Source organism: Giraffa tippelskirchi, chromosome 6 (assembly GCF_054371585.1).
Source record: "Giraffa tippelskirchi isolate mGirTip1 chromosome 6, T2T-mGirTip1v1.2.pri, whole genome shotgun sequence".
Lineage (NCBI taxonomy): Eukaryota > Metazoa > Chordata > Mammalia > Artiodactyla > Giraffidae > Giraffa > Giraffa tippelskirchi.
The window spans coordinates 134,468,512-134,496,358 of record NC_137280.1 but is presented as its reverse complement, the minus strand read 5'-3'; the positions used below and the strand labels follow the sequence as shown (position 1 = coordinate 134,496,358).

Below are 27,847 nucleotides of genomic sequence, written 5' to 3'. Positions count from 1 at the left end.
TTTTTTACCATCCAACCAAGTACTTTTGGAAGTTGAGCATGCATTGGAATCACCTGAGAAACGTACACTGTTGGATTCCCCTCATCCCTAACTCATCAGTTTCAGATTCAGTAAGTCTGGAGTGGGGCTGGATAATCTGCATTTCTAATAAGTTCCCAGGTAATGCTGATGCCAATGGTCCAGAAACCAACTTTGAGAACCACTGAATTAACATGAAGGTGAATAAGGGAGAGCTTCTATGAACAGGGATGCTAACAGTCCTGTAAACACACACACAGGAGCTGCCTGGCGTAAGGGCAGGAGGAAGGGGACCTGGGCAGATGGTGCAGCCAGAGAGAAGGCCCTGCAAGGATGACTTTCATTTCTCCTCACCTGGCCTCTGCCTGGACAGGCAGCATAAACCAGAGGTGGCTGCGTAATAACCACAGCAAATCTCCACCGACCGCCACCCTAGACCTGCCCTGACAGGCCCATCCTTGGCTGGCCTGCAGGTGAGGAGAATCCATGCTACGCCTCACGGAGCCAGACCTCTCAGGTCTCCACTACTTCTCAGCAAGGAGCAGCAGGATTCTGCTCCATACCTACAGACACCCATCCAGACATATCCCCTTCCATCTTGGCCAGCTCAGACTGCTTCCACATTTCCAGCACCTCATACAAGTCAGCTTCATCTGACAGGAGCAATCCCTCAGAACTCACCAGACACCAATGACAGACCTGCCAAGTCTGAACTTCTCCAGGCCAAGTAATCCACCTCGCTGGGCCTTAGTCGCCATATCCGCTAAAGGTGGGTAGTAACAGTGCCCACCTCTTTCTGTTGTTGGGAGAATGAAAATGGGGTCCTTAGTCATTAACTACATCATCAGCTACAACAATAACCATAACTAATGTTGACTGGGCTTGCAGTTAAGCATCTTCCTTGTGTTCTCTTTCTAAATGCTGTGAGATGAGGACAGTTATCCCCTTTGTACAGATGAGAACCTACAACAGCTCGCCCAGGGTCCCACCAAGTAGGAAGTAGCCCAGCAGAGATGTGAACCCAGCTTATCCTGCTCCAGAGCCTGGTTCCCAGCCTCTCCTCAACGCGTGTCCCCGTCAGCCCATCCTGAGATCCAGCCCAGGTCACCGCTCCCTGCCACCATCCTCTCCCCCTTCCTGGGGCACAGGGAGGCTGGGCAGGAGGCCTATAGAGGCTGTGGCCTCCACAGTTGCCCACAGTCTAGGGTATAGGCCCCGGGTCTTGAGGGCAGTCACGAGGCCTGCCAGCTAGGCCAATCTATCTGGCACAAGTTTTAGATACCACTCAACAGGGCCACCAAGGAGGAGGCTGGGACTATAGAACTTGAGCATCTTAACCATGAAAGAAGACAAGAACGGGTTTCCCTGGTGGCTTAGTGATAATCCACCTGCCAATGCAGGAGACACAGGTTCGATCCCTCATCTGAGAAGATCCCATATGCCACAGAGAAACTAAAGCCCATGCACCACAACTACTGAGCCTGTGCTCTAGAGCCCAGGAACTGCAATTACTGAGTCCCCTAGATGCAACCACTGAGGCCCTCGTGCCTGTGCTCCACAAGAAGATAAGCCATCACAATGAGAAGCCCACACACCACAACCAGAGAGTAGCCCCCACTCTCCGTAACTAGAGAAAAGCCTGTGCAGCAATGAGGACCCAGGACAGTCCAAGATAAATAAATAAGATTAGTTTTAAAAAAAAGAGGAAAATCAGATGCAACCAAGAGAGTGAGATCCTGCCAGGCTTCCAGGGTGAGATGGGCAGCTGCCATGCCCCATGCAAACTGCCCCCTCTTTCCAGTCTCAGTTTCCTCACCCACACAAGCCTCAAGTCATTAGACAGAAAGCTTAGAAACCCCAGAGATTCTTCCCTTCATCTCTAGAAAGAGAGATCACCTCCTAGGTATAAACAATAATTATGATAACCATTGTTATCTCTGAACAGCTCCCACTTACTGGGCTCTGACACTGGGTCAGGCACAGATCTGCTCCATCTCCCTGCAAAACAGGACTCTTACTATCCTCATTGTGCAGTTGAAGAAAACAACGCCCAGAGAGATTTAGGTAATGTGATCTAGATCCCACAGCTAACGATGGAAGAGTTGGGACATGAACCTGGGACTTCTGACTCCACTGTGCAATGCTGCCCAAATCCAGTGGGGCAGAAACAGGCTGCCTGCAGCCACTGCCTCCAGAACATGGAGCCTGGAGATGAGACATGTCCTTAACGAGCCAGAATTCAAAACCAGGTGTATGAAGGTCCCTGTAGAGGCCCAGATAACAGACTGTGCATGGAAAGCAGGGAGCAGGCAGTGCCAGCTCTGTGGATTTAAGAAGAGGTCACGGTGGAGCTGGGTATTGGCTGGGGAGGGACTCTGGGGTGGTAAGAGGAAGTGACTGGGGTGCAGTGTCGTCTCTGTGAGCAGAGATGTGGAGACAGGAAGGGACTGGGCACACAGGGAGGAAAAGGGGACAATTTCTTTGTGAGGGTCAAGGGGGACTGGGAGATAGGGCACTGTGGTCATATGGCAAGCCACCCACCTCCCATGCCTGGCTCTCAAATAAGTGTTCATTTACAGTGCACATTTAAAATTAGAGTAATCCAATCTGTATCAACAAATAAAACAAGCAGGAATAAAAAGGTCCAGGAGGCAACTGGACACAAACTTTTCATCGAGATAAAGAGTGTCAGGGGGTGTGTGTGTGGAGGTGTGGGAGTGTGGGGGTATGGGGGTGTGTGTGCACGTGCTCAGTCATATCTGACTCTTTTGTGATCCTATGGACTGCAGCCTGCCAGGCTCCCCTGTCCATGGGATTCTCCAGGCAAGAATACTGGAGTGGGTTGCCATGCCCTCCTCTAGGGGATCTTCCCGACCCAGGGACCGAACCCAAATCTCTGCATCTCCTGCATTGCAAGCAGATTCTTTACCGCTGAGCCACTGGGGACCTCTGTAATACCTTTGGTGACAGACTGGCTTTAGCCCCAACACCACACAGTCCAAGACACCCCCATCCACCCCTTCTTCCAAGCTCCCAACCTCCAAGCTGAAGCTGACAGAGCTTTGTGACAGCCCCACAGGCAGGAGAAAGCAACTTGGCTGGTGAGCCCTGAGACTGGGAGACTCTACTTTAACCTCTAATGAGGGGAAGGAGGCAGATACCCCTGGCCCCCAACACACACATCCCACCCCATCCACTCCTCACTTTCAAACCAACCCCTAACTGAGTCAGCCTGATTCGTGATTCAGCCTTATTTCCTCATATTTGAGGAAAGACAGACTGAACCCATTTCACAGACTGAGAAAGGAAGGCAGAAGGTTCCAGGCCTATGTGAAACCACAGGCCCTGGCAATTCAGGCTTTGGTGGCTGATCTAGAAATCCCGAGGGGCCTCTGAAAGGTCAGCTGGGTTGAGAGTTTTCCATGGGGCAAGAGCTCTCCCAGGCAAAGCGCTGCAGAGGAACTTCTGGAAACGCACAGGAAGGGGCATTTCTGAAAAGCTATGAGAAAAATGAAGTGGAAATGGATCAAGCACACCCTAAACGCTGAGATTCTCGGGTGAAAAGGGAACTGAGAGAAGTCACCCAGGCCAGACCGTCCTGGCACATGCCTTCTGCACCCTCTCCAGCCTCTCTGTGTGTTGTCAGCAATGGGACCTTGCTGTCTTCCCAGGCAGTTTATTCCTCTTAGCTTCACTGTCACCCTTGGTGCTGTCTCTGCCCTTGAGAGCCACACAGGACAAGATTATGCCCTCTGCCCAGAGACAGCCCTGTAGGGAATTGAAAGCAGTAACACAGCCACTTATGGGTCCTTCCCCAAACCTTAGGCCACCTGTGATGATCCCATCCCCAAGGCACCTACAAAGTCCTGTAGTCTCCCCCTCCTTCCCTCTTAGTCCGTCCTGTGACCTGAGTCAGACTTCGGTCAACTTTCTGCTGGACTACAATTAGCATCATCTCTGGGCTGCTCTCAACCCTGCCAGTCTTGCCACCATCTCTGGCCAAATGACCCCCAAGAGAAGCAACAAAAGAGGGCATAAACAGTTCGAGCCTGGGCTCAAACACAGGTCTGTAAGTGACTCAATCCCTCTGAGCCTCCACTTCCTTATCTGAAGATGGGGTGGGGTTGGGAGTGAGCAGCGAGCAGCTACTTTGCAGGGGTATTGTGAGATTTCAATGGAGCGTCTGTAAGGAGCCTGGCACAAGACACAGTAACAGGCACCAACTCAATGAGCTGCTTACAACCCTCTGTCCTCTCCACCAGCCACAGAATAAAATCCAAACTCCTGAGCAGGATACTGCAAGTTCCCCATGACCTGATCTTGCCTCCCACTGCCCCACTTCCCGCTGCCTGCACCCTCACAGGCACTTCCTCCCCCAGGAAGCCCTGTCGACATTAATAACCAGAAGAGCTTTTCCCCTCTACTGACCTTCCAAAGCCCATCTATCACTGATCACATTCTGCCTCTTCGCCATCACTTGATCCTTGCCTTCCCTCCCCCATCAGATTAGCAGACTCTCCAGTCAGAAAGCAGCAGCACCTCACCCCATTTCCCAGTCACCCCCGTCCACATTTTCCATACATACTTAACAAATTACCAGAACGTTCCATTTCAAGTAAAGAATGTCCAAGTTCTCCAAACAGTCCAGATATTTCAAGCCATATCCTAAACCAAATTCCAAGCCAGCAAAAGTCAGCTCAGTCTCCAGGGACTTACAGGCCTGTTTTTGACCTCAAAGTTTAGAACACAGGTCACGCAGGTCCAAAGCCCAGGACAGAGAAAGCTCTAAGCTGCAAAAACCAGAGTCCATCCCTAAGTGTCTCACATGCGGGGTTTCTCAGTTGGCCCCTAGGTCAACCCCCAGCCTATGATTTCACACCATTAACCACATCCTCAACTTGTGATTGTAAAACTGTCTTTGCATACCCCTGTGACCGGACATTCACCATCCACCTTTTCATCCTTGCTGGCTTCTCCTCCCTTTACCTGTTGATTCTCTTGCTCTGATCATGAAGACAAGGACAGTCTGACCACATGCCAAGGGTCATTCCCATCCCTCAGGACTCTTTTCAATCCCCCACTTCTGAGTGCCCTCAAAGTCTAGCTAAGTAGTCAAATGTCCCCTCTTGTTCCTACAAACTGACAATGAACTGTCAGTCCAAGAGGATCACCTACTCTCAGGGTCCAGGAAAAGCCTATGGACACTGCAAATCCCAGACTCACTGCTGGAACAGCCCTTGGAGCAGTTAGAACAGTAATGCACAAACCTTCCTCTCTCCAAAACTTTATTCATTATCTACTCCCACTCTATTGTTCTAATATGCCATTTACTAACCAGCAATTTGTTTTCTATTTTTAAATAAATTACTTGAGGTCCCTACTCAGAGCCTGATCCATAGTCATGGACTGGTCCTGCCACCAGGAGACTGGGCTAGCACAGAGCACTTATGCAAGTGAAAGTCTAGGCCACCCCACATTCATTTCTGGGCTATTTACTGAGGGCCTACAGTGTCCCCTAGGCTCAGAAGCCCATGCATCTTCCATGAGGATTCTGCAATTGAGACATAGGCTCAAAGTCCACCCTTCATGACTATCCTCAAGGATGCTTGGGGTTGGGGCACCAAAGCAGCCCATTACTTTTGCAATGAGGACCCTGCCAATGAGTCACACCAAAGGACACCTGGAATATAAGTCCCTTGGCCATAGGTCTCTCATCACCCCAAGGGCTCGGCTCCTGGCCCTATCTCTGCCCGCTGCTGATCTGAAAGTGACCTGGTCCGAATGGAGTTGGAAAGCTCTTTGGTCCCCTGGGTGCTGGGAAGAGACAGCTGCCAGCTGTCCCCGGCCAGAGCCAGGCAGAACACCTCCCTGCACCACCCGCACGACCAGCAAGTTGCTGCCATGTTCCCAGCCAGCAACAGAACTTGGACCATTATCCAGCACCAGGCCCAAGCTCCAGCTGCCCACAATAATATGAACCAAGGCCCAAGACCTCAGCCCGCACAAGACTGGGCAGAAGGAGCAACACCTGGGGGTAAGGGAAAGGCCAAGGGTGTCCTGATAATTTCAAAGGAAAATGAGGTGGGTCACAGCAGGATCTTATACAGGCCTGTAGTTGAGACTCAGGCTGGGGGAGGGGAGTCAAATCCAAGCTCCACCACTTCTCACCTGTGTAATCTTCCCAATTTCTGTGCCTCAGTTTGTCCTTCTGTAAAATGTTGCTGATAGTCACATGGTAGAATTAAATGAGATGACGTACATAAGGCAATTAGCCCAGGGCCTGGCGTATAGTACACAGAGGACGAATACTTGTTGAATATAAGCATGCTCCTGTTTACTAAGGTACCACAGGTTCTCATTTCATTCTTATTCTGGCCCATTCTTACACTTTGCCCATTTTACAGGTGAGAAAATTGAGGCTAGGGGAAGGTAAGGAACCAGCCCAGATTACAGAGCTGGGAAGTGACAGGCACCCAGGTCAATCTGAACCTCAAACCAGGGAAAATAATGCCCAGGCCATTCCAAATGCTCTGAGTGGGTGGGTACAGCACCAGGGTGTGATGGTGGGACTCTGCACCCCCTGGGCTTGGCATGGCTCCTCGCTGACCCAGCTGGGCCTGAGTCTGGGAAAGAGCCAGAAGGCCAGTGCCCAATTTCCCAGTTTGTCCCAGAGCCCTCGCGTCCAAGTACGCCCCTTCTTACCTCGTCCCAGGTTGTTAAAGGGCAGCGTTCAAAGAGGGGGTGTCCTTGCTCCCGAGAACCTGAGGGAGGAGGGGAGTTAAGAGACCAGACGGATCACAACCCAGGGAAAACCGGTCCGGCTGCCTTACCCTTCCCTTCCCGAAGCGGGGACCCGGCCTCTAACCCCCTCCCTCGCCAGACAAAAGTTTCCCCTGTTCGGGAGTGGGGAGGGGGAGGGGGCATTCCTCGTGAGTGACATTATCCGTGACCTACAGCTGCCGCGCTGCCCTCGCCTGCACCCCGGGCTGCCCCCGGCCCCCGCGCGGTCCCCCACCCCTTTGTCCTCCCACCCCCGCGAGCGGGGCCCCGCGGACGCTGCGAACCCGGCCGGCGCCCGCCCGCACCAAACTTGAGCCGGCAGCCACTCGGGCCCCGCGCGGCCTGCACGCCCGGCTCGACTCGGGCCCCGCCGGCTCGGCGACAGGGGACTGGCCGGCTCCGGCCCTCCCAGACTCTTACCTGCCTCGGCTAGGGCGCCACCCGGGGGAGAGGGCGCTCCCGGGGAGCCGCCGGACGCCTGGGTCCCCCGGGCCGAGCGCGCGCCGCGGGGCACTGGCCCGGGCCGGGGTTAACCCCTTCGCGGCCGCCTCTCGCCGCTCCCACCCCCGCTCCACGCCGCCGCCGCCGCCGCCGCCGCCCCGCCTTCCGCAGGCTCTCCACCCCCAGGCCCTCCCTCCCGGTGCCCAGCCCCCAGTCCCGGCCCCCGCCACGGCGGTGGGGCACCGCTCAGCCTACCCCCTCATCCCGCGGTGGGAGGTGGGGGGGGTCTCCCTGGAGACTGGAAGTTGGGGCGCGCCACCTCGCCCCCGCGCGGGCCCGCGGAGCACAGAGGGGTGAACCCGCGCGCCAAGGGACCCCCGCCCCAACGCCTGCCTCCCCTTACACCTTCTGGCCCCGGCGCCTACCTCCCCGATTCTCGGCGGTGGAGGCGGGTTTCGATCCCGTGATGGAGCGTGGGTGCCGGCCGGAGATCGGTGCCGGAGGCCCAAGCGGCCGGCGGGCGTGCGGCGAGCACCCCGGGGCGGGGGCCGGGGCGGGACTGGGCGCTGCTATCGGGGCTGGATTTCTCGGCTTCCACCCGGATTCTCCCTCGGCTCTCCCGGCCGATTCGGTGCCGCTCGGCGACCACGTGACGCGGGCTGCCTTTGACCCCAGTCTCGGAGCGGGTAGGGGGCGGGGGCGGGAGGGGGCGTCAGATGCGGGACCCACGAGGGCCCGAGGCGGCTGCCGGGAGTCCCGGAGGCGGTGACCTCGAGGAAACAAAGCCCGAGTGAAGCCAACAAGTTATTCGGGGTCAAGGAGGGAACAGCACTGGGGGGGTCGGAGAGGCTGCAGAGAGACCGAGGGAGACAAAGACCCGCGCCCGCCGTGCTTCCAAGGGCCCTGCGAGCGGCCCGGTGGGCCCGAGGGGGCCTCGTGGCTCTGCCGCCACTAGGCTTGTGACAGCACTCCAGGGCCTCCTCTGACGGCTCCCCAACAACCAGGTCTCTGCTGGAGTGACCCCTCCAGCATGCGCAGTTCTTCCCTGCTCCCCCTACCCCTTTGCCCTTACTCTCGAAAACCCCTTTATTCCCTTTATCGTGATTATCTTGTTCATTTACTGGATTCATTGTTTACTAGAATGTCATCTCCTCCAACAAGTTGTTCCCAGCTGAATTCCCAGCGCCTGGCACGTAACAGGCAGATGAAGAGATGGATGACATTGTGCAAATCTCTTCTCCCACTAAGCCTCAGTTTCCAACCTCCAGTGTTATTTCAAGGACCCTGCAAATTAGGCAGGATTACAGTGGTCATCCTCATTAAACAGATGAGAACAGTGAGGCCCAGAAAGACAAAATGATTTCTGGGAGTCTCTTAAGTGGCTGAGAGCTGGAGCCTGCACACAGATGTGTTTGTTCCAGGTGGGGCTTTTTGCCATCCATGAGCCGGTCTGTAAAATGAGGGGCTGGGTCATTAGTTGATTGGTTGATTAGGAGCCATAAGGAGCTTGTTTAATGATGTAGATCATCAGGCCCCTACCCTACCCTACAGGTCTGACTCATGGGCCTGGAGTGAGACTAGAGCAAATGTGGAAAGCAATAGATTGGTGGTTTGCTAAGGGCCTTCAGAGGCTCAAGATTACTTCACTGTAGGAGCAAAGCTTAAAAAAAACTATATATGAAACTATCATATGACCCAGCAATCCCACTACTGGGCATATACCCTAAGAAAACCATACCTGAAAAAGACGCATGCACCCCATTATTCGTTGCAACACTTTTTACAGTAGCTAGGATGTGGGAGCAGCCTAGATGTCCACTGACAGATGAATGGATACAGAAGCTGTGGTACATACATACAATGGAATGTTACTCAGCTTTAAAAAAGAATGCATTTGAGTCAGTACTAATGAGGCGGATGAACCTAGAGTCTATTTTACAGAGTGAAGTAAGTCAGAAAGAGAAACACAAATATTGTATATTAACACATGTGTATGGAATCTAGAAAGACGGTACTGATGAACCTATTTGCAGGGAAGCAATGGAAACACAGACATAGAGAACAGACTTGTGGACATGGTGTGGGAGAGACAGGGTGGGAAGAATTGAGAGAGAAGCATGGAAACATACATTACCATAGGTAAAACAGATAGCCAGTGAGAATTTGCTTTGTGGCACAAGGAGCTCAACCTAGTGCTCTGTGACAACCTAGAGAGGCAGGATGGGGTAGAAGATGGGAAGGAGGTTCCGGAGGGAGGGGACAAATGTATACCTGTGGCTGATTCATGCTGTATGGCAGAAACCAGCACAATACCGTAAAGCAAAAAATATCTTGCAATAAAACAAAAACTATAAGTGGAAAAAAAAAATATGAGCAACCAAAGCAAAGCCAGGAGAGGTAGAAAAGTTAAGCTGGACACTTAAGAGTAAAACAGACTCACCCCAATTTCCCTAAAGAGTAACCTCCCTGTGCTGGTCGGGGGTTGAGAGGAAGGAGGGGTTTCAGCCAGCCCACTCATGTCTCAGAGAGGGAAAGACTCAAAGGCCTGAGCAAGATATGCTGCTGGGGGAATGGGACCAGGCTTGAGACCAGTCATGTCCATGTGACAGCTTTAGATGGAGCACAGTCAGTAGGACTTAGCCTAGGGTGGGTGACCACAGGCCCAAACTGCAGGCCTTGTTCAAAGACAGGCTTGTGACTTCCTAGTGCATACTCCAGCCATGCCATCAGTTTAGCCAGGGAAATCAGCATCCACCAGCAAATTCTCTTTTATAATCCATGTTCCTGCAGTCCACGATCTAAAGTCCCTGAACACTGTCTGGGTCTTGGGCAGGTTAAACAAGCCCCAGAATCTTACGCTAAAATCTACTTTAGAAGACCATTTTCATCCACCTGAGGTCCTGCAGGCGTCTTCTCTGTGTCAGGCCCTGTGTTCTTGGTAACAGATACAGGGTTGAAAGGGCACAGATCTGCACTCTCAAGAAGTGTCCGGGTGTGTTTGGAGATGATCTGCATGTCCCTCTCTGTGTCCAGAGGCTGTCCAAGGCCCTGCAGCTCACTGTCACCCAGAAAACCTGCAAAAACGCCCCACTCAGGGAATCGGCCTCCCTGGGTCTACAGTCTGAGTGGAACTGAGAACTCGCATTTCTAACCCATACCCTGGGAGGTACAAGATGCCCTGCTCCTCCATCCCCTTAGACCTAGGGCAAGTCCTGTGGTCCACAGTAAGAGGGGAGCAGAATAAGGGACTCTGAGGGGGAAGCAGCCTCTGAGCAGGATCCAGAGAAACCAGAAGGGATCGGGGTGAGGAGATGGACATTCCCAGTATAAGGAACAACCTGTTACAGGCCACATGGAAAGCATTCAGGAAAAGCTGAGTGTTGCAGGGACAGGGGTAGGGGGAAGGGTGGAGGAACAGGAAGGAAGGAATGAGTAAGAAAGCTGGAGAGGTGGATTAGGAGCAGTTTATGGGTGACCTGCTATGAGGGGTCCAATGGAAGGGATGTTATCCAGAGGGCCAGCTGGAGTGAGAAGGCTGTAAGCAGGTGAAGAAGGTGATAAGAGACACGCCACGGGAGGCCAGTCAGATCACGCAGCTATCCTCCTGCCCAAGCTGAGCAAAGGCCAGCATCTCATCAATGGAGCTGGGGGGTTAGGGGGAGGGAGGCTGTGCGCTGGGGTAACTCCCCATCCCTGACAATTCTTCCGACTCTTCTCAAGTCCTCAGAGTTACTGTTCACCAAGTTGGACCCAAGGCCCTCCTGCTTAGTGTCACCCAGAAAGCCTGCAAAAAGCCCAAGCCCAGGCCCCACCCAGGGAACTGGCCTCCCTGGGTCTAGGGTCTAGGTGGAGCTGAGGACTCCCATTTCTGACCATACCCTGGGGGGTTCTGAGGAGGACTGTCAAGATGCCCTGCTCCTCCATCCCCTCAGGACCCACTCACATCTCTTGGAGCTTTGGGGACCTTCTTTGTTCTCAGAACCCCCACTGCCCACACCCTCTCCTCAGTCCAACTGTTCCCCTCACTGACCACTCGACATGCTCCTCGGTCGTCCCAAGGTCCCCTTTATCCAACGCCATAAATCAAAGGCTGAACTTCCAAACCTGCATCTGCTCAAACCTGCTTCTCCTCCTCCTCCATGGACATGTACAGTGCAGATATCTGACACCAGCCCCTTCTACCCGCATCCCATCCATGAGCCAGTTCCATTGGTTCTGCCTCCAGTTGTTTTTCTCTGACCCAATCCCATCCCGCCCTCTTCATCACTACCACCCTAGTCCAAGTCACCGTCTTGTCTGCCTTGGCCTATGTTAACAGCTCCCTCCCCCCCACTTTGCCTCCTCTAATGTAACCTCACCATCCTCATTTCTTACTTAAAGCCATCAATGGCTTCCCATTGCTCTCACGATAAACTCCCCAACTTGTTGTCCAGCCTTATCTCTTGTCCTAAATGATATGCCTGGCCTTTCCCTTTACCTAATTGTTAAGTGTGTGGACTAACTGGGTTTGAATTCTGGCTCTACAAGCTGTGTGCCCGTGGGCCAGTTTTTCAAACTTTCTGTGTTCATCTCTAAAGTGAGATAATGGCCTGCACTTCATAGGGCCATTGAGAGAATTAAATGAGTCAAACATGTAAAGAAACCCTCAGAATGGTGCCTCTCACATGAAGTTGTTGTTGTTTAGTCCCTGAGTCATGTCCGACTTCTTTTGCAACCCCATGGACTGTAACCCGCCAGAATCCTCTGTCTAGGGGATTTCTCAGGCAAGAATACTGGAGTGGGTTGCCATTCCTTTCTCCAGGGGGTCTTCCTGACCCAGGGATCCAACCTATGCCTCCTACATTGGCAGGTGTATTCTTTATTACTGAACCACCAGGGAAGCCCCTGTCACATAATAAGCTCTATTAAAATGTTAGCTAAATGGTTAATTTTTATTTGGGGGACATCAGGTTAAATCTCACTTCCCCCTGAGGCTTTCCCTGTGCCCCTAACCGAGACCACTTCCAGGTCTACTTGTCATAGTCCCTCTTCATCACCCTTGTAGTTACTTGTGGGCTGCCTCTCTCTAGAGTGCAAGCTGTGCAGGGGCAGGACCACATTTGTCTCAGACCCAGCTGAGCTCTGGACCCCCACACAGTGCTAGGCACAGGGCAGGCCAGCAACCAGGACATATTTGCTAACTAAACAAAATAAAAGTCAACAGATTCATCACAAAACAAAGAACAATGTCTGCCTACAAAATGCCCATTCACAGCATTTTATACATTTTTTTCATTTGACATTGATTAGTACCTCTCCTAGAGTTTTCCTCACACCATCCTGGTGGGGGAGGGGAAGTAGAGGGACACAGAGATGAACAAGACAGATGTGGCCTGTGTCCTCAAGGAATGTACAGTCCACTGCAGAGACAAAAATGTAAATGCATCACAAGATATGATGCAATGTAACTGTGTTGTACTGGCCTGTAACAATTCTATTTCCCAGGAGATTTTTGGAACATGAAAGTGAAAAGTAACCAAAAACAGACACTGTTGCCTACTTTACCTCCACCCCCAGTTTCTAACAAGGTTTTCTGTAGAACAGGAAGGGTAGGTCCTAAGGGCACTAAGGTCACCCCATCTTTCTCTGCCTGGAGACCTCCTATTCAGACATCAAGACCCCACTTAAGCAGCAGCTCCTACAAGAAGTCTTCCTGCTCCTGCCAGGGCTCTCTGTGTGGGACTTAGTCACAGCTCTAGTGATTTTTTGGGACGATGATGGGATTTGTCATGGAGAATCCAAATTTCATGTCATTTGCTTCTCTAAAGCAAAAGGTAATTCAATGAATGTGTAACTACGTGTGATTTCATGTTTGGACTTCAGTGGAGGCAGAAAATAGCCTCTGTCTGACCATGTGACCTGATTTGTGGTTTGGAGAACATGGTCACCGTAATTACAGCATTGACCACATGCTGTAAGAGTTTCCTGTCTTTCTCTCTCTCTCTCTCTCCCTACACACAGACACACACTTCTTCAAGTATGGGGACTATTTGCTTTCTGTTAAACAAATGAAGAAAAAAATCTTTGAAACAGGCGGGTTATCAGATGGAAAATGGATATAAACTGTCCTGGAATGCAACAAAAGACTGTCAAAGGTGGGAGATGGGAGCAATTAACAGCACTTAATCCTTTACTCTGGTGCGTGCTACCTGCTTTCCATTTGTTATTGAGCAGCCCAGAGAGCTGTAGCTCAAAGAAGTAAAGCAACTGCCCCATGGTCACCTGGACAGGAGTAGCAGAGGAGTTTTCAAATCCAGGTCCACCCAGCTCAAAGGCTACATTCTTACCATTTACCCCACCCCTCAGTGCCCAGAGGCAATGAGTGCCCAAACTGTGTAGGACCACCTGGGTTCCGTGCCCTACTTCCTCACTTCCACGGGGTTCTCCCAACCCTTCCCTGTCGCACCCCCACTTTCATCTACACTGCTGTTGATGAAGAGCACCTGTAGCTGGTTTCCAAAGCAGTCCTGTCTCTGGGGCCAGGTTTCCTGTTTCAGGCAGAGTCCACCCAAGGACGTGTGTCCCGCCTTCCTCAGCCCATCCTTCACTCCCAGGAGCTGCCTGGGCCAAGGACTCGGCTAGCACAATCCTTTGCAGGTGCAGCACTTTCCCCGTGTTTTCTAATGCATTTTCCCATTCTGTAAACCAGTTTCTGGTGACTCCACAGTAGTCCTGAGAGTTTTTCACAGTGGAGGGTTTTTCACCCAATTTTAAAGATGAGAAAATGGAGGTTTGGCCAACCTGTGGGAGATCCCCTCAGCTGTTCAAAGAGCTGAGCTGCAGCTGAACAGGATTTCAGGCCACCGACCCAAAGTCTTCCAAGTCCTTAGAGGGTTCAACTTGACCAAGAGAACAGGGATGGAGGGTGAAAGATCTTCAGAATCTTCACACAGAGAAGATAATGGCTTCTGCAAACAAATGTAAATCAGTTAATTTCCCTTTTTTACTGTGTTCATTGTGATGTACCAATTACAACCTGGCAAAAGAAAAACATTCACAAGCACTTGAGGTCTCTAAACTGCAATAAATTGGTAAATAAATTGGTAACTGCAATAGGCTCAAAGTCTTCTGAGGGTGAGGCAGGGCCCAGTTCCAGCCTGCCGATCTAGGGGCAGAAGCCAAGGGCCTCAAGCAATCTGTTCTTTCCCAAACCTCTCCAGAGGGTCTCTGCACTGGTCTTGCCTTCACCCCCAGGCCATTTCTCATCCACTCCTCCACTACTTGGCTTCCACATTCTTCAGTTCTCTTCACTTGATCCCCAGGTGCTAAATACATTTTTTTTTAATTGAAGTAAAGTTGATTTACAATATTGTGTTAGTTTCAGATGCACAGAAAGTGATTGCTATATATATTTTCTCAGATTCTATTCCATTGTAGGTTATTTTAAGATATTGAATATGGTTCCCTGAGCTGTAAACTGTTATTGCTACATATATTTTTCAAATTTTTTCAAAATTCTCCAAGCCAGACTTCAACAATACGTGAACCGAGAACTTCCAGATGTTCAAACTGGATTTAGAAAAGGCAGAGGAACCAGAGATCAAATTGTCAACATATGTTCGATCATAGAAAAAGCAAGAGAATTCCAGGAAAATGTCTACTTCTGCTTCATTGACTATGCCTTTGACTGTGTGGATCACAACAAACTCTGGAAAATTGTTAAAGAGAAGGGAATACCAGACCATCTTACCTGCCTCCTGAGAAACCTGTATACAGGTTAAGAAGCAACAGTTACAACTGGACATGGAACAACAGACTGTTTCCAAAGTGGGAAAGGAGTACGTCAAGGCTGTATATTATCACCCTACTTATTTAACTTATATTCAGAGTACATCACGCGAAATGCTGAGCTGGATGAAGCATAAGCTGGAATCAAGACTATCAGGAGAAATATCAATAACCTCAGATATGTAGATGACACCACCCTTAGGGCAGAAAGTGAAGAAGAACTAAAGAGTCTCTTGATGAAAGTGAAAGAGGAGAGTGAAAAAGCTGGCTTAAAACTCAGCATTCAAAAAACGAAGATTACGGCATCCGGTCCCATCACTTCATGGCAGATAGATGGAGAAACAATAGAAATGGTGACAGATTTTATTTTCTTGGGCTCTAAAATCACTGTAGATGGTGACTGCAGCCACGAAATTAAAAGACATTTGCTTCTGGGAAGAAAAGTTATGCCAAACCTAGACAGGATATTAAAAAGCAAAGACATTACTTTGCCAACAAAGGTCTGTCTAGTCAAAGCTATGGTTTTTCCAGTAGTCATGTATGGATGTGAGAGTTGGACCATAAAGAAGGCTAAGCACCAAAGAATTGATGCTTTTGAACTGTGGTGTTGGAGAAGACTCTTGAGAGTCCCTTGGACAGCAAGCAGATCAAACCAGTCAATCCTAAAGGAAATCAGTCCTGAATATTCACTGGAAGGACAGATGCTGAAGCTGAAGCTTAAATACATTCACCTGATGTATTTAATATTTATGTCGTTACTGTTATTTTACCCAACATGCTCCTGCAGCTCAGTGGGATTCCCCCTTTTTCTACTGTACACACACACCTCCCCAGAGGCCCTTAGCCAGCTGACCCATCCTCATAGCCCTACTGCCCTCTGACCCTTCTACTCCAGGCAACCTTGGACCCTCAAGGCCTGGGTCCCAGCCATGTGTGCTCACCTGATGAGCAGAGCTGACTCCTTAGAAAAGACCACGATGCTGGGAAAGACTGAAAGCAGGAGGAAAAGGAGACGACAGAGGATGAGATGGTTGGATGACATCACTGACTCAATGGACATGAGTTTGAGCATGCTCCAGGAGATGGTAAAGGACAGGGAAGCCTGGCGTGCTGCAGTTCATGGGGTCACAAAGAGTCGGACATGACTGAGCAACTGAACAACAACATATATTTTATGTATAGTAGTGTATATGTTAATCCTGTACTCCTAATTTATTCCTTCCCCACCTTACTCTTTGGTAACCATAAATTTGTTTTCTGTATCTGTGAATCTGTTTCTGTTTTTTTTATTTAGATTCATTTCTATTATTTTTTTAGATTTCACATATAAATGATAACAAATGGCATCTTTCTCTTTCTGACTTCACTTAGTAGGACAATCTCTAGGTCCATCCATGTTGCTGCAAATAGCATTATTTCATTCTTTTTTTATGGCTGAGTAATATTCAACAGTTCATATATACCACATTTTCTTTATCCAGGCATCTGTTGGTGGACACATGCTGCTTCCATGTCTTGGCTATTGTAAACAGTGCTGCTATGAACACTGGTGTGAATGGATCTTTTTTAGTTCAGAGTTTTCATTTTTTTCCAGATATACACCTAGGAGTGAGATCACTGGATCATATGGAAATTTTATTTTTAGTTTTTTAAGGAACATCTATACTGTTTTCCATGTTGTGTGTGTATTAGTTGCTCTGTCGTATCCGATTCTTTCTGATCCTATGGACTGTAGCCCACCAGGCTCCTCTGTCCATGGAGCTCTCCACGCAAGAATACTGGAGGGGGTAGCCATTTCATTCTCCAGGAGATCTTCCTGACCCAGGGAGCGAAACTGGATCTCCCGCACTAAGAGCAGATTCTTTACCATCTGAGCCACCTTAGAAATGCTCCATAGTGGTTTCACCAATTTACATTCCCAACAACAGTGTAGGAGGGTTCCCTTTTCTCCACACCCTCTCCAGAATTTATTAACAGACTTTTTGATGATGGCCATTCTGACCAGTGTGAGGTGATACCTCATTGTGGTTTTCATTTCCATTTCTCTAAAAATTAGTGACACTGAGCATCTTTTCATGTGCCTCTCAGTCATGTGTATATCATCTTTGGAGAAAGAAATGTCTATTTAGGTCTTTTGCCCATCTTTTAATTGGATTGTTTTTTGATATTGAGCTATATGAGCTTAGACATAAATATTTTTAATATGACTCAAATCAAAAGATTACACTCATCAAAGGGGAAGGGGCATTTCTCCTCAAGATTCCCATCAATTATTCTCATCAGTTCATTCTCACCACTCCCATGGGGTGGGCACCACCACTCCCAGTTAAAGAAACTGTGTCTCAGGGTCCCGGGAGCTCCACCAAATGAAGCAGGAAGGACGGGCTATGTCACCTGGTCGGGAGGTTGCCTCCTGTTCTCCTGGGTCCTCAACCCCCACCACACACACACGTCCACCCCACCTCATTCGTTTGCATTCTCCTCCTGGGCCACCTTGTCACCTTAGTTTATGATTCCTGAACTAATGCAATCTGCCTGCTTACAGAAACAGAGAAACTGAGGCTCAGAGAGGAACAGGGGCCTGCCTCCATCACCAGCGATGCAGCCAAGCCAGGACAGCCGGAGGAGGCGCCTGCCTGTAACTCTCCCACTTGCCCAGCTGTGTGTGCATCAGAAGCTGAGGAGCAGGTGGCACCCAGGGTCAAGTCTAGACACCGTTCCTGGGTCCCGGAGTTGTGCCAGCATATAAGGAAGGGAGGGAAGGGCAGTGTTGACCTCAGTGGGAAGTTGGCTCTAAAACTGCCACGGTGACCAGACTCTTGTCTGGGGCTATCTGTTCCAACAGGCATGGAAATTCTTATCATTCCAAGGCTCCATCTTCACACAGACCTGTCTGGGCTGAGTCTGTCCTGAGACAGAGCTGGGGTTGGGTGAGGGAAGCAGGAGGGAAATGGCGGGGATTATCCCCCCTTATTTACACACAACAGGGTCACACTCATTCACTTATCCACTGCACACACCACTCACCCCACCAATCTCCATTCCCCACAACTTCCCTTCCATCCAGTGCTTAAGAGCTTTGGAGCCAGACTATCCTGTGTGGAAATCCAAGGTCACTCATCACTTACTCTCACTTAACATGGCTTCAATTGTTTATTTGTAGAATGGGGAGGGATAACAGTACTTACGTAATAGAGTTATTGATAAAAATAAATGAAATATTAGGAAACCACTTAGCAACCATGCCTGGCATAGCTGCTATAGTCGTTACTGTTATTTTACCCAACATGCTGCTGCAGCTCTCTGGGATTCCCCCTTTTTCTATTGTACACACACACCTCCCCAGAGGCCCTCAGCCAGCTGACCCATCCTCATAGCCCTACTGCCCTCTGACCCTTCTACTCCAGGCAACCTGGGACCCTCAAGGCCTGGGTCCCGGCCATGTGTGCCCAGCATTCTTCCTGTCGAGGAGAATGCCCTCATCTCCACCTCTTCGCAACTCTAACACCCCCTCCTTTCCTTCAAGTCCTAGCTCCAATCCCACTTCCTCCAGGGTGCCTTCCCTGACTGACCTCTGATCTTCCTTCTCGGAACTGCTGAGGTGCTGAGTGAGTCACCTATTAGTACTGCCTTGGAATTCCTGAGTCTGTCAGTAAGAAAGCCTCTTCCTTCTTCCTCCCCAGCATCTCTTAAAATCGGAAAAAGCATTTTCCAGGCAGATTTGAGGCACCCTGAATCAACCTCCCGATTCCTGTGTCACCCCCACATCCCAGCACCAGCAGTCACCCGTCATACATCTGGAGCTGGGAACAGGGCAGGGCCTGGAGACTGCGCAGTGCAGGCAGTTACCCAGACAGACAAACAGGATAATCTATAGACTGGGAGAGGCTGGAAGACCCTCATCCGATCACTGGGGTCCCAGGTTCTGCTAAGAGATAGGGGCATCAGGAGCTGAGACTCCCTGAAGCTCATCGGTAGGGGAACAGGGGTTGAGGTAGACCCTGCAGCCTGTAGGACAATGCCCTGGCGGGGTGGGGGGTAGGGGCGGTCAGAACTCAAATTCCACACCTTTCACAGGGAAGAAGGATGCAGACCTGTTCTGGGAGGCCCTGGAAGAGGCTCTGGCAACCAACCATGAGGGTGGAAGAAGCTGTGGGAAGTAGATCCCACCCAACACCCGGAAACTCTAGCTATTCTAAAAGCCTAGCAGCCACAGCGGCAGTTGAGTTCTCCACTGGAGGAGGGAATGGGTAGGCAAAAGTTGGTCAGTGCTGGTCAGGGTGGGCTACAGGATCCCTGCGTTGGGAGAAGGACCAGGATTCTCAGATTCTCCCAGGCTCTGAGAGTTAATATCTAAGGCTCAAAGTCAGCTAGTGATGTAAAGATCTGGAAACCTGGTTCTGAAATTCCATCTCTTTAAAATTCTGAAATGAAACCCATGAAATTTAAAATGTTCTAGCAGTCATGTTTTAAAAGCAAAAAAAAAAAAGTGAGATTCATTTTAGTAATACATTATATTTTACCCAATATATCCAAAATATCATCATTTTGACATGTAATTAATAAGTTATTAATGAAATGTTTAAAAGTCTTTCTTTTGTACCAGGTGTTCAAAATCTGCTATGTATTTTAAATGTACAGCTCATCTCAATTCAGACTAGTTACATTTCAAGGACTCAATAACCACACGTGGCCAGTGGCTACAGTGTTGGGCCAGCACAGTTTAGAAACCTACAATCTATGACTCACTTTTCTAAAATTCTGAGATGCTGTGCCTCTGAGATTCTATAATTCTCCAGCATACTCAGGTTCTGTAACGCTTCAACTGTGATTCCACCAGATGAACGTGTTACCCCAAGTCTGCACGGGCGTAAGGCTTCTCCCCACATGTCTTTTGTGTGGAAAGAAATCCAGGCCCCTGCAGAGCCCCTAGGTGGGGGAAGAGGGGAGCGAGGATCCCTCTCCTCGGCCGCCCCCACCATCTGGCCCAGCCGGAGGAAGCGGGGGAGGGCGGGCCTGTGTGCCCAGGGCGCTGGCCTCTCCACATGGTGCTGCCTCTCCCACCATCCCTCCAGCTCATCACCTCTCCATCCGTGCACACAAGCCTGGCAGTGAGACTCCTGCCTCTGAGTCCTCCTGGGGAGGGGGCGTGCCCCTGCCTCCCCACCCTTGGTTTCCGTCCACTCTGGAAAGCATTTGGGAGGCTGCTACAAGCAGATGGGGTTGGGGATTGTGGTTCAGATCCCAGATGGAAGGCCCTGAGGGTGGAAGTGGTCTCCATCTGTTCGAGGCTAGGGCCTGGAGGTCTGAGGATGGCAGAAGTCAGAGACCCACCCAGTGCACCTCAGAAGGCTCTGTGAGGTCCTGTGATGTATGCTTGAACAATGCAGATGTGGAAACTGACGCCCACCTAGGCATAAGGTGAGTGTGGTGATCTGCCAGAAGGTGGCCTCCTGCTTAGCCACAGGCCTCCTCTTCCTGCTATCCCTGCCCACCCTTGCTTGTGGGAAAGGCAAGGTGCAAACCTGGCATGGAAGGGTATCAGTGAGGCTGCTGGAAGGTCCACGGAGGGGTTGCAGCCAAGTGGGTGACCCCGTGACTTGGGGATGCTTGTGACAGGCCCAGGCTTTCCTGGTTCCAACCAGGCTCTTCCCAGGCTCCTCCTGCCCCAGGTTCTACAAGGGATCTGGGGGATGGGGGCTTGGGCACAGGCAGAGTCTGGGTGAAGCAGAAGCTGGACCTGGCGGGGGAGGTTCTCCGTCAATAGCCATCAGCTTCTGCATCAGCTGGTATCCAGTTCTGTCCTCTGTTTCCAAGTCCTTTTGTAGCCACAGTCTCCTTTATCCTCACAAAAGCCCAAGAGGAAAGGTGGGCGGGAGAACTTGCCATCAGCCCGTCAACTCCCAGCACAAAGTCCATGCAGAGGGCCTGCCTGGTGCTGCAGCTTTGTCACTGTTCCACTTTTCACAGGTGGGGAAACTGAGGCCCAGAGTGGGGCTGTAACCCATCTCAGGCTACAGAGCCAGAGGGGAATCACTGGCTCAGCACCCATTCAGGGAGCACCACCACCCCCAGGGACCCAGCAGGCCGCTGGTCCTGCTCCATTCACAGGCACTCAGATGCTCTGCAGCTAAGGAGATCAGGAGTTATCCACAGCCACATTTTCCAGGCTGGGCTGCTTCCAGGCTGGGTTTCCCCTCTGGGGAAAGCCCCAAGGTTGTTCTGCATGGTCAGGAGAACCAGGGAGGAAATGACAAAAATCCTGCCAGAGAGGGCTGCAGAAAACAGCCCAACCTTTGGCCTCCAGGGAGTGGGGATGGCCTCTGGCTCTGCCAAAGTGGGGGTGCAGATGCAGCGGTCAAAGGGTGCTGCAGGGAGGCAGCCCTGGAACCTTGATTTGGAAAGGCATCGGCTTTGGACTGAGGTGGGCCGGGGTTGGGTTCCATTACTGCTAGTCAGTAGCTGTGTGATCTTGTGTCCGCGACTTCCCCTGGGCTCCCTGCTCTGTGAACTGGCTGACACTCAGCTCCAGGGCAGTGGGCATCTGAGTATACATAAACTAAGCCCACAGTTCTCGTTCAAATGTCCCGTCCAAGAACTGATCCGTTCTGGGGTCCCCCATCACTTTGCTGCCACAAAAATGCTCCAGAAATATTTCTTGAATAAACAAATGAATGACGGTTGCCAGCCAAGAATAGAGCAAAATATAGGGAAGGCTGGACTTCCCTGTTGGTTCAGTGGTTAAGAATCCACCTGCCAATGCAGGGGACACGGGTTTGATCCCTGATAGGGGGAGATTCCACATGCCTCGAGGAAACTAAGTCCATGCGCCACAACTCTAGCAGCCGTGAAGGCCACGTGCTCTAGAGTCTGTGCACCTACAGCCCGTGCTCCAAAGAGAAGCCACTCCAGCAAGAAGCCCGCCCACCTACTGCAACAAAGAGTAGCCCCCACTCACAACTAGAGAACTAGAGAAAGCCCGTGCACAACAAGAAAGACCTAGAACATCCAAAAAATAAACAAAATGGGGAAGGCGTCAAACTAGTTCACCCAGAGATCTGATAGATTCTGTCGTGGCTCACGGCATGGCCTCATTTTTTTAAAGCCCATAATAATAACTAGCCTTTCCAAAGCACTCACTCTGTGTCAGGCTTTGTTAAGAACCTTAAGGCACTTAGTTCTCCCAGTAACACTCTGAGATGGTGTGACTATTACCCCCACGTTCCCAATGAGGAAGCTGAGGCACAGAGAGGCTCAGTGACCCTGTGGTCACACTGCTGGTTCACCGCAGCAGCTGGACACGGACCCAGCCTTCCCGCCCCCAGAGCCCACGGGGTCTTCACTTGCGGGTGGCCGAGGACCCTGTAGCTCTCCCTGTCTCCTCTGGCCAGGACTCCTGTCAGGAGGGGCTCCCCTTCCCAGGCTGCTGTTGGGTGCTGCTCAGGGCTTCCCATGGGTTCTGGAGGCTCCCCAAAATCAGCCTTTGGTGGTGAACGTGGGAGATGAAGTCGGGGCTCTACCCACTCCAAGACTGTCGCCTGGGCCCTTAGTCAGAGACTGATTCTCACAGCTTTTTGGCTGCTTCCTGCCCAGAGGGAGGCAGGAAGCCAGACAACCCGGGGACTGAGGCTCCAGCTCCTTTGTTTGCCTTTAGTTCACCCCCCACACCCCCACACCCCCGCCCCACCCCCACCCCGACGCTGCCCCAGCTGTGGACCTTCCTCTTCCTTGCCCAACTTCAGACCCTGACCTCGAGGGTCACTCCCGGGCAGGCTTTCTAGCATGAGGACAACCACCCCTGGGGCCGGGAATCCAGGGATTGGGTTCCATGGGCTGCCAAGAACTGGATGAGGTGTGGGGAGGGGGGACACTTTTCTCTCCGAGGAGGGGGCGTATTTGGAGAAAATCTGCCCTGAGATGGGGAAGGCGGGGGTCGGGAATGTGCCAACAAGTCACATGGGCATATCAGTTCTCAAAGAAGCTCCGCAGTGAATGTGTGGGATCATCCTGACCACCCTGATTAGAGACAAGTTAGCTTGTTATCACCCCAATTTTAACACAAGAGGAAGCTGAGGCCCAGGAGGATTCGGAGACTTGTTCATGATTATGCAGACATTTGGGGGCAGAAGCAAATCTTTACCCAAGTCTCCAGAGACTGTATGGGTATAAAAACTATTATTATTATTATTACAAATATTCACCACGCTCTGACTCTGCCAAAAACTTACCTTTCGTTACCACATTGAATTGTCTCAGAAATTCTAAGTAGTGATCCCCATTTTACAGATGAGGAAACTGAGGACTGGAGAAGCAAATCACCTGCCCACATCTAGTTAACTGCATCCACGCATCCACTGTGAAGATGTGAAGGCGGTTTGAACTCAAATCTTTCTGGCTCCAAAGTCTCGAGTCTCACAGGGAAGACAGGGCCGCTTCCAGCTGGTGTAGAAGAGTCATCTTATTTCCCGAAACGGGGCCTAGAAGAAGCCTGGCCACACCACCCCTGTTTATGGTGCTGCTTTGGCCTTGGTACACATAGCCCCTGGAGCCTCTCTGGCAACGGCCCTGAGAAACATTAGGCGCTGCAGGACTGGGGAGCACATCAGGGCCATGTCTGTGTGTGAGCAGCGTTCCTGGCCAGGCCTACGTGGCCTGGTGACAGCCTCACAGGTAAGCTCACACATGTGTGCACACAAATTCCTCCATTCATTCATTCATTCACTAAACACCAGCCCACCAGCCTTCATATCTCTACACACATTTACTTTTTTTTAAGACAGTCACTTCTTTTGCTGACCTCCCCAAGCAGGGACAGCTACATAATTGATGAGGCCCAGTACAAAATGCAAACGCAGAAGAACCCCTTGCTTAAAAATGAAGAACTCCAATGGGACTTCCCTGGTGGTCCAGTGGTTAAGAATCTGCCTTCCAATGCAAGGGACACAGGTTCAATCCCTTGTCGGGGACCTAAGGTCCCACATGCTGCAGGGCAACTAAGTCCCCATGCCACAACTACTGAGTCTCTGAGCACTCCGGAGCCCGTGAGCCACTGTGAAAGATTCTGCACGCTGCAGTTAAGCCCTGACAAAGCCAAATAAATAAATGAAATTAAGAATTCCAACACAGGGACAGCAGGACATTCAGTGAGGTGCAGGGCCCAGGTGATTGCACAGGGGCCCACCTGTGGGCCCACCTTCCCCAGCGCACCTCGGCCTCGCTCTCTGGATCCCCCTCTTGACACCTCATCCTCCTCTCACATTCTCGCAAGGTCCACGATCTTCACCTCAGGCTTTTGCAAAGGCTGTTCTCCCTGCCCTGAACACTTTTCTCAACAATTCTCTCGTGAGGTCCTTCTCATTATTCAGCTTTCAGCCCGAATGCCACCTCCTCGGGGGATGCCTCTCTCATCCCCCAGCCTCATGGGGCCCCCCACCCTTAGCTCTCCATCATAGCTGCTGTTCATCCCTTCCTAGCAGGCATCTATCTGTGCCCTCAAGTGTAACTTGTCAGTTAACTGTTTACTACCTAGCCTCCCCAGGAGATCCCCAGGGCAGGGCCGTGTCTGTTCTGTCCAGCACTGAGTCCTAAGGGCCCAGTCCAGTGCTTGGGCCATAGTAGATGTTCAATAGCTATCTGGAAAACAGTGAGTGAATAAATGAATGGACACAGACACCCTTCCACCCCACCTCCCTGCTACGTTGCCTCTCACTCTCCCTCTGTGCCCCAGAGAAGCACAGGGGTGCTCCCTGAATGTCCTGGTGCTCCGGATATCCCAACACAGAGAGCTGAGAGACCGAGAAGGGCAGGGGGATCCCCAGGCCTTGAAATGGGGACAGACAGAAGAGGCAAGACCTGGAGGGAGGGAGGAGAGGGGAAGAGGAGGAAAAGTGGAAAGAGAAAGGAAATGGAGCCAGAGAAAGGAGAGAGGAGGCAGACAAAGAGGGGAGAACGAGTTGGTTGGGCTTGGTGATAATCCCGTTTCTCCTCTTTATTTGTGAAACTAATAATTACTATTAATACCTGGCCCCTCCCTGGCCCTTTCATCCAGGCTGGTGGGGAAATTTCAAAGATGAAAGTCCAGGGAGAGGAGGGTGGTGCTCTCAGAGGCAGGTTCCAGGGCTTCACAACCACTAATTAAACTTGGCAGCCCCTTCCAGGTGGGAGCACTCCCTGGGCCTGGCCCTCCTCCCCTCCTCTGCGGGAGGCTAACTGCAGCAGGCGGGTGGGGCGGTCAGCAGAGACGGTCGAGGGGGAGGTGCCAGAAAGAGGAACCTCACTCCAGGTGGCACTGAAACCCAGAAGCCCGGCCCCCAACTGAAATTACAGCCCCATCCCGGAGGCCGCCCTCCCCCCAAGCCCCGGACCCTGGTCTGCATCCCTGGGGCCATCTGCCAGATGGTGGTGGGGGAAGCGCTACTGGAAAGGAAGGTCTCACCAGACAAAGAGGCAGAGTCAGCAAGTCCAGCTCCTCCACGTGGCCCCAGGGCCACCTGAGTCCTGGTCTTTCACATCCTCAGGGGCCGTTTCCTTGCACCGCCCTCACAGAGGCCACCCCTCTCCAGCAGTCATCAATACATCCAGCAGGCTCCCTGTCATACCTGCAGTCAGGGGGCCCTCCTCACAGTCTCCCATTATTGAGCTGCCTGCACTCTGGGCTGAGTGAGCTCATCCAGTCCCTTGACATTAAGTACAATCTAGGGACTTCTCTGGTGGTCCAGTGGCTAAGACTCCATGCTCCCAAAGCAGCGGACCCAGGTTCAATTCCTGGTCAGGGAACTAGATCCCACATGCTGCAACTAAGAGTTTGTATGCTGCAACAAAGATAGAAGATCCCAAGCACTGCAACTAAGACTTGGTCCAGCCAAATAAATAAATAACTATTTTAAAATAATAAGTAATAAGTACAATCTATAGACTCCTGACTGATTCACTGGAAAAGATCCTGATGCTGGGAAAGATTGAAGGCAGGAGGAGGAGAAGGGGGTGACAGGATGAGATGGTTGGATGGCATCACTGACTCAAGGGACATGAATTTGAGCGAACTCCTGGGGACAGTGAAGGACAGGGAAGCCTGGCGTGCTACAGTCCATGGGATCACAAAGAGTCGGATGCTATTTAGTAACTGAACAGTGGACAACAGAAGCTCTGGAAATTATTTCAGCGGCCTCAACCTTTCCAACGTGCCCCAACTGCCTGCCCCATCTTTCTACTAGGATTGCACAGAGGTGGCTTCAAAAATAACAAAGCCTGACCTTGTTTCCCATCCTCCACCCAACTCATGTCCTCCCCAGGCTCTCCCACCTTGGGAAATGGCCCCACTGTCCACCTGTTGCTCATGCTTGGAACCTGGAATCATCCTCACCACTGCATGCAATCCATCTGAAAATCCTGCTGATTCTACTTCCAAAGTACCTCTCAAACCTAGACACTGTCCTCTACCAGCTGCCAGCGTGCTCCAAGCCACCATCGTCTCTCACCTGTGTGGTCGTCTTCACCCAAATCTATAAACAAAGCCAGAGTGGACTTTGAAACGCAAATCACAACGTTGGAGCCCTGCTTAAAGCTCCTCTCCTTGTTACGATATGTAGATGACAATACACACCCCTCAACAGGGTCCGTCAGACACCCTCTTCCCCCACCCCCCATCTCCGCCCCAGGGATGACCTCACCTCCCTCTCCTCTCCCCGCCAGCCCCCCATCTCCATGCGGTCCCTCAACACTTTCCCACCTTGGCAGCTTTTGCAGGAGCTGTTGCCTCTGCCTCAACACTGTTTCTCCTGCCCATCTCATGGTGGCACCTTCTCACCCTGAGTCCTGTCGCTGCCCTTCTAAGACTGAGCCGCCTCCCCCCTACAACCTTCTTGGGTCTGCTTGTCAGCTGGCTAACTTGCATGATGTCTGGCTGTCTCCCGGACAGCCTTCATGTCTGTTACCAGTTGCTTTATCGTTCACCAATGCCTAGCACGGTGCCTGGCACATAGTAGTAGGTGCTCAACAAATATGCTAAATGGATAAATGCTCAGGATTCATATTCTGGTACCACCAACCCATTGGGCTCTGTTCTTCCATTCAGAGTGATTCAGAGCAAGTCCTTCATGAGTGGGTCCAGCCATGTGGCCCGGATCTGTCCTAGGACACCTGGTGGCAATTTCTACTTACTCCACTTTGAACCAGCCGAGTGACTTGGGCATGGCCCCAACCTTCTCCTGTCTCAGGTTCCCACTTTGGAAAACTAATAGTCTGAGCTCCTGGGGTGTGACGAGGCCCTGAGGGAGAATGTACACCAAAGCCGAATCACAGCCATGTCCCAAGTAGATGTCCTGACAAAAGTGAAGATTTACACACACACTGACTCACATTTACACTCCCCAACCAACCTCAGGGCTCAGAAATTACAAAGCTTACCGCCGCCCCCCTCCTCGCTACAGTGTACCAGCCCCAGCCAAAGCCTGTCTGTCCCCCAGAGGCCTGGTGATCGGGCGCCATCTAGTGGACACCCAGGGGAGGGACAGCATTCCAGCCCTCCTCGCAGTCCTCAGGGTGGGTGGGGCAGCTCCCTGGGACCCCACCCTGACCATCCTCATCCAGCAGAAATAGCTAGGCCTAGGAGTGGAGGCAATGGCACCCCACTCCAGTACTCTTGTCTGGAAAATCCCATGGACAGGGAAGCCTGGCGTGCTGCAGTCCATGGGGTCGCTCAGTGTCGGACTCGACTGAGCAACTTCACTTTCCCTTTTCACTTTCATGCATTGGAGAAGGAAATGGCAACCCATTCCAGTATTCTTGCCTGGAGAATCCCACCAGGGATGGGGGAGCCTGGTGGGCTGCCGTCTATGGGGTC

At 51.4% G+C, this 27,847-nt stretch overlaps 1 protein-coding gene across 7 annotated transcripts in view; it reads right to left on the bottom strand.

Moving 5' to 3' along the window:
• The window catches only part of NDST1 (N-deacetylase and N-sulfotransferase 1), a 122,790-nt gene that overhangs the window by 82,008 nt on the left and 12,935 nt on the right, over nucleotides 1-27,847 (bottom strand). For 3 of the 7 annotated variants that reach the window (XM_081495831.1, XM_081495826.1, XM_081495828.1), the window contains exons 1-2: nucleotides 7,219-7,376; nucleotides 6,721-6,779 (exon numbers count right to left, since the gene is read on the bottom strand). The gene's annotated coding sequence lies outside the window, so the exon portion shown is untranslated. Of the gene's footprint in view, nucleotides 1-6,186; nucleotides 6,299-6,720; nucleotides 6,780-7,218; nucleotides 7,377-7,664; nucleotides 8,010-14,019; nucleotides 14,187-27,847 lie in introns of those variants that run through there. The other 4 variants (XM_081495824.1, XM_081495827.1, XM_081495830.1 and 1 more) reach the window with 3 other exon arrangements.